A 5,770-nucleotide genomic window follows, 5' to 3' on the forward strand; every position below is an offset into this window, starting at 1 on the left:
CACACAACTACATACAACTGTCAAAAACTCATCCAAATGAATGTTTAAGAGCTACATTCTATTATATGGTAATTATATCTCAGAAATAAAAAGATATAAATAATATACTTGTGTATTTTAAAAGATAACATTCTTGATAAAAAGCAAGGACCTACAACCAAAATTACTCTATCCAGCAAAGCTATCATTTAGAATCAAAAGGCAGATAAAGTGCTTCCCAGACAAGGTAAAGCTAAAGGAGTTCATCACCACCAAGCCATTATTACAGGAAATGTTAAAAGGACTTATTTAAGAAAGAGAAGATCAAAACTATGAACATTAAAATGGCAATAAATTCACAACTATCAACAATTGATCTAAAAAGCAAACTAAGCCAACAAGCAGAACAGAAACAGAAGCATAGATATGGAGAACATTTGGAGGGTTACCAGTTGGGAGGGGGAAGGGAGAAAACGGGGGAAAACGTGCAGGGATTAAAACGTACAAATTGACAGGGTACAGAATAGACAGGGGCATGCGAAGAACAGTATAGGAAAGGGAGTAGCCAGAGAACTTACGTGCATGACTCATGGACATGAGCCAAGTGGGGATTATGGGAGGGAATGGGAGGTACTGGGTGGAGGGGGCAAAGGGGTAAAAGTTGGGACAACTGTAGCAGCATAATCAATAAAACAATATCAAAAAATAAAAGAGAACTTTGTTGTTATTGTTTTAAGCATTTCGAATATATAATTGTAAATACAATAAAGGGAAATAAGTGGAAATAAGAGTTACATAACACAAAATAGGTATTGGATCTATTTTATAAATTAAATATGACTTGTCAAAATGTTTTTTAAAACAAGAAGAAACTCTTGGGAGACATCTGCATACAGCACACACACACCAGTTCATACCTGCCAAATTAACACTGCTTTATAATATCCCCCAGTAGTTTATAAAAATTGTGTTCTCGGCTTTCTCTTTCCCCTGTTTTTCTGTAATAAATTGAAGCCAGAAATTAAGCTGATCCCACCAGAATCTAGTTTCCACTTCACCTGTGTGTGCCTGTCTGTGCCTCTGGGGGCAGTAGCTGAGTCTACACTCTTGAAGAAAGGACTCCGTAGTCTCACAGTTTTGTTCCAGAAGCTAAGGAAGCACCTCGGCTACATGAAGCTCTACAGAAAAGGACGGAGGTGTCAGCTTGAGTGGTTGGTGTGGACCGGGCCCCAAGCCTCCCGGGGGGCAGGGGCCATGGCGGGCAGCGCAGTGATTCCCCAGAGCCAGCCCTTGGGTCCCGTGGGGAAAGTCACCGGCATTTTCTTCCTCCTTCACCGTCAGTTCTGGCTCGGGTCCCAGTGAAATGAGAGGGGACAGTGAGAAGTTGGAAAGTTAGTTCCCTGAAGAGGGTGGGTGTACAGGACTGGTTTCTTTACTCACACGAAGGTGGCCTGAACTCGGTATTCTGCAGACAGAACTCAGAGGACTCACGAGGTGAGGAGCCCTGACCTGGTGCTCAGACAGTGCTGAGACTGTGCACTACCCTGTCACGGAGTATTGTGACCTGAAGTCAACGCTGGCCGCGTCCGGAACTGTCTTCGCAGAGCACTGGCTTCCCGGTTGGTAGAATGGGGTCACTCTCCCGACCCCATCGGCTGGCGCTGAGGATCGAATGAACAGCACACGCGAGCACTCAGCAGTCCCTGTAGTTCTAAGCAGTGTGAAACGCAAGAAGTGGGGACTAGCATTGGGGTCACACGTGTCAAGACAGGACAGGACTTGTTTCCGTGTCTGATTCTCAGCAACGGCAAGGTGCTTGCCTCTGTCAGCTTTGGGTCCTACCAAATAGGACAGAGACTTTGGGTCCGCCCCTTTGCTTCGCCTACTTGGGGTAACCAGCGCCGGGATGGAGGTCTCTCATAGGACTGTTCTTCTAGGTTTTTCCTAGTCCACTTGGGCTCACACAAGTGACAAGTAATCCAGTCTGGGTTCTTTGGTGTCAGTTACTGTTCTTCCCACAAGAATGTTATCTCACAGGGTGAAAAGAACACTGGTTTTAAGAGTTCACCAAAACGCCCGACGGCTAACCAAGAAGATGGAGGGGCTTGCTTGGTGTGGGTTATCTTTTTCTAGATGATTCTGGTTCTGAAAAGCAGAGACGTTTACAACTGTGAAGGGCAGAGGGGCTGCAGGGAGAAGAGAACCCAACAAATAGGGAGAAAGGAAAGGAGAGAGCTTTAGAGTTACCCTGGCTCAGGAGAGCCAGGAGTCTCGCCAAAGAGGAAGTGCAGTATTGGCAGCAACTGAAAGACCCTGTGTGGACTTTTAGGAAAGATTTTGGGCCACAGCACGAGGCCTCCTCCATTGGGGCCAGGACAGTTCTGGCAGCAGCCCCCAGCCCAGGCATGTTCCCACATAATTGAAGTCGAATGTGCTGCGGGGGGGGCGGGGGTGGGGCGGGGGGGGGGGACGGAGAGGCGCAGCCGGAGGAGGCCTCCCGGTCCGGGTTCTTCCTGGCTGCAGCATCTTAACATTCTGCAGTTGGCCCTGTTTGGGATCCAAGCCAGTTCGTGTTGATTTTCCGCAGCATGGAAACAAATGCAGTGAAGCTGTTTTCCTGAGGCATGCACTTTGAAAAGAGGGTTTTAAATCAACCCCCCCGCCCCCCCCAGGACTGGGAGAGTGGGAAAGTAGGGGAGCCGTGACGTGGCTTTTCCATTGCTGTCCCTTTTGCAAACCCTTTCCGGCTCATAGTTTCCACGTAAGCATAAACTAATCAGAACGTGTGAGTGGGCAAAGCTCTGATGAAGGCTAAGTCTTTCACAAAAGATAATTCCTGGAAAAGGCTGCCGCAGGACCCTCTGGCTGAGTGTGATAAATCACAATGTGCTTGCTTTCCGCTGGAATATTTCCAAGACAGCAACTCTCCTTATTCCTCCTAAAATTTTCCGCTTACTCTTCTTCACTTCCAGGTTTTTCTCTGTGATCTGTTCTTCTGCCCAGAAATTAGTTTGTGTCTCTTCTTTTCAGTTAGCTCGCAAAGTCTCTGGGTGCTCAGCATTATGTTAATGATGTAAAGTGATACAGGCAGGATCCTCAAGCAGAGGCAACACCTCATTCCTTTAGTGGCACTCAGCTCCCAGTCCCTCTAGGGAAGGCCTGAATGTTCCGCCCATTGGATCACAACCATAGGACTGTAAATCCACAATCAGGAGTTGCTACAGCTGGAGGGGTCTCAGTGGGCTCTTACTTTTTTAAATTGGATTTTTAAAAATCCTCACCTGAAGATATGCATACTGATTTTAGATAGAGGGGAAAAGGAGGAGATGCAGAGAGAGAGACATTAATGTAAGACAGAAACACGGATTGGTTGCTTCTCTTAGGTACCCGACCAGTGACTGAATCCACAACCCAGGCATGTGCTCTGACCAGGAATCGAACCTTTCGGTTTATGGCACTATGCTCCAAAGAACTGAGACACTCCAGTCAGGGGTGGCTTGTCCTTTTCATTTATTTTTTAGTCATTTATTTATTTATTTTTAGAGAAAGGGGAAGGAAAAGAGGGAGAGAAACATCATGAGGGAGAGAAACATCATGTGCGAGAGAAACATTGATCAGTTGCTCCTTGCACGCCCCCAACCGAGGACCTGGCCCACAGCCCAGACAAGTGCCCTGAGGAATCAAACCCACGACCTTTTCGTTTGCAGGAGGGCACCCAATCCACTGAGCCACACCAGTCAGGGCTGGCTCTTGCATTTTAAATGAGGAGAAAAAGTACATGATTTGCTCTGGGACCTGCTGCTTCTTCCAGCCAAAGCTGGCAAAGGACACGGAGGCTGTCAGAATTGTGTTTCCCCGTCAACACTTATGCCCAGTGCTATATGCTTATCTTTTGAACAGAACGGCACCATCAGTTATGTGCTAGGGTAGATTTATCCTGGGTATTGCAGACCTTTATGTCCCAAGACCTTGCAGGTCATTTTCACTCTTTGACTGACTTCACCCACTGGACAGATCTCTCCGCATTTATTTAGAGAGGATGAATCTGAAAGGAGTCTCAGGTCAGGGGATTTAGAACATGGCCTGAAAAGAAGCAAAGCGGCTTTAGTTCACACTTAGTGTGCCTGGTAATTAGCGTTGGAGTAACGAATGTTATCTGCGCCAGCACAGCACCATGCCAAGTACCAAACTGCATTTTCCAGATGATTCCAGCAGGAAGTTTCTGACCCAAAGCAATCTGACATTAGGCCCCAAACACCACAATCATTTTGTAGAGAACAACAGATTGTTTGCCCCCTCCTGGCCCTCTTTAATGCAGCAGGAATGCAAAATCCCCTTTCATGCTCTCCCAAGCTTCCAGACTTACAGCGAGAGACTGCTCCAAAACTAAAATGATGCTGAAATAGTTTTGGCTTCTGGAAATAGTTTTCAAAACTAATGTTTCATAGAACCCATTATCGAAAATACTGTCTGAGCATTCCCAGGGCGGGCGTGTGAGTTTCAGGGATGCAAGGTAAGGGTTACCATTAATTTAAAAAATGAAAAGAGCATGTAAAGGAATAGATTATGACATTAATCAGGATAAATAGACCACAACCCCCTCCCTACCCCCCATAAAGAGTAAAAAAATAAAAGAAGCCTTATGTAACTTCCCTTAAGTCCCCTAACACACAAATGCAAAGAATGTCTTTTCATTCACTGACCGCAGTGCACTTGGGGGGAAAATCAACTTCAGAGGACACATTTGTCTTTGGCTCCGGGGTAAAACTTGGGGTTCCTGAAGGGAAAGGCTTCTCTCCTTATTACTACTTCCCTGTCCTTTAAAAATTTACCTTTAAAAGCTCCATCTATCGGTGAGGCCACTATGTAGATATTCTAGAACTCCCATTTCAGAAATTTTTGCAGGCAGGAATGAAGTCCGGCTGGTAGCAGAGGCATGCCAGGGAACACTCTACTTGGTGGCTTCCTGAACTTGCCAAAGATGATGTCTTTGAGTGGTTTAGTTGTCCCTTGGCGCCATTAAGGAGTAGGAGTCAGGGCTTGAGACTCCTGAAAAATTTCCCTTCTGCTGCCAAGAAAGAAGTACCACAGCAGAAACACCGTGGCCGTTAACTCAGTTCTAACCTGGAGAAAACCAAACAGCTTTCCTCAGGTGTTGTGACTTTCCTTTTTTAGATAAGCCTGTGGACTTCATCCCACCAGCTAGAATTTGTCACCAGCCGAAGCAACGTGGCATCAGGCACAGCAACCAAGTCTTAAGGGTAGTCTTTGTAGCTGCTGGATCCCGACTGCACTAGGAGAGGGGCTTCCGAGCCAGGACAGGTTGTACATTTGTGGTCTGACAAGTTCCCATTGGGCCGGCTCTCAGCCCTTCTGATGAAGACAGTTTCACCGAGCAAGCAAGGAGGGGCTGGTTGCTTCAGTGCTTTATCTTACCCAGTGTATCCCAGCAAGTCATATTTGTGAGTCTCCAAAAATAAATCTCAGCATGGTGCTGGGCCTGGAAAAAAGTCTTAGGTGTATAAATTCATTGCTTTTAGTTTATAAGAGTTGTGCCTGGGTCTTCTCCTACCCCAAGCCTCCAAATTAAAATAATTTTTCCTCATCTGTATCTGTTCAGGTTCTTATTAGTTAGGGACGTTGGAGCAAAGGGGCAGAAAGATGAATATAATTTAGCTGCTTGCTACAATGTTGCAAGGTTGAAATCCAGGCCACTGACACTTCCCCAGGTTTAGATACAAGCTCCCAAGTAAATGTCAATCAGAGACACAAATATCACATGAAACAGTCA

This window comes from Furipterus horrens, unplaced genomic scaffold (assembly GCF_987537825.1).
Source record: "Furipterus horrens unplaced genomic scaffold, mFurHor1.1.pri manual_scaffold_11, whole genome shotgun sequence".
Lineage (NCBI taxonomy): Eukaryota > Metazoa > Chordata > Mammalia > Chiroptera > Furipteridae > Furipterus > Furipterus horrens.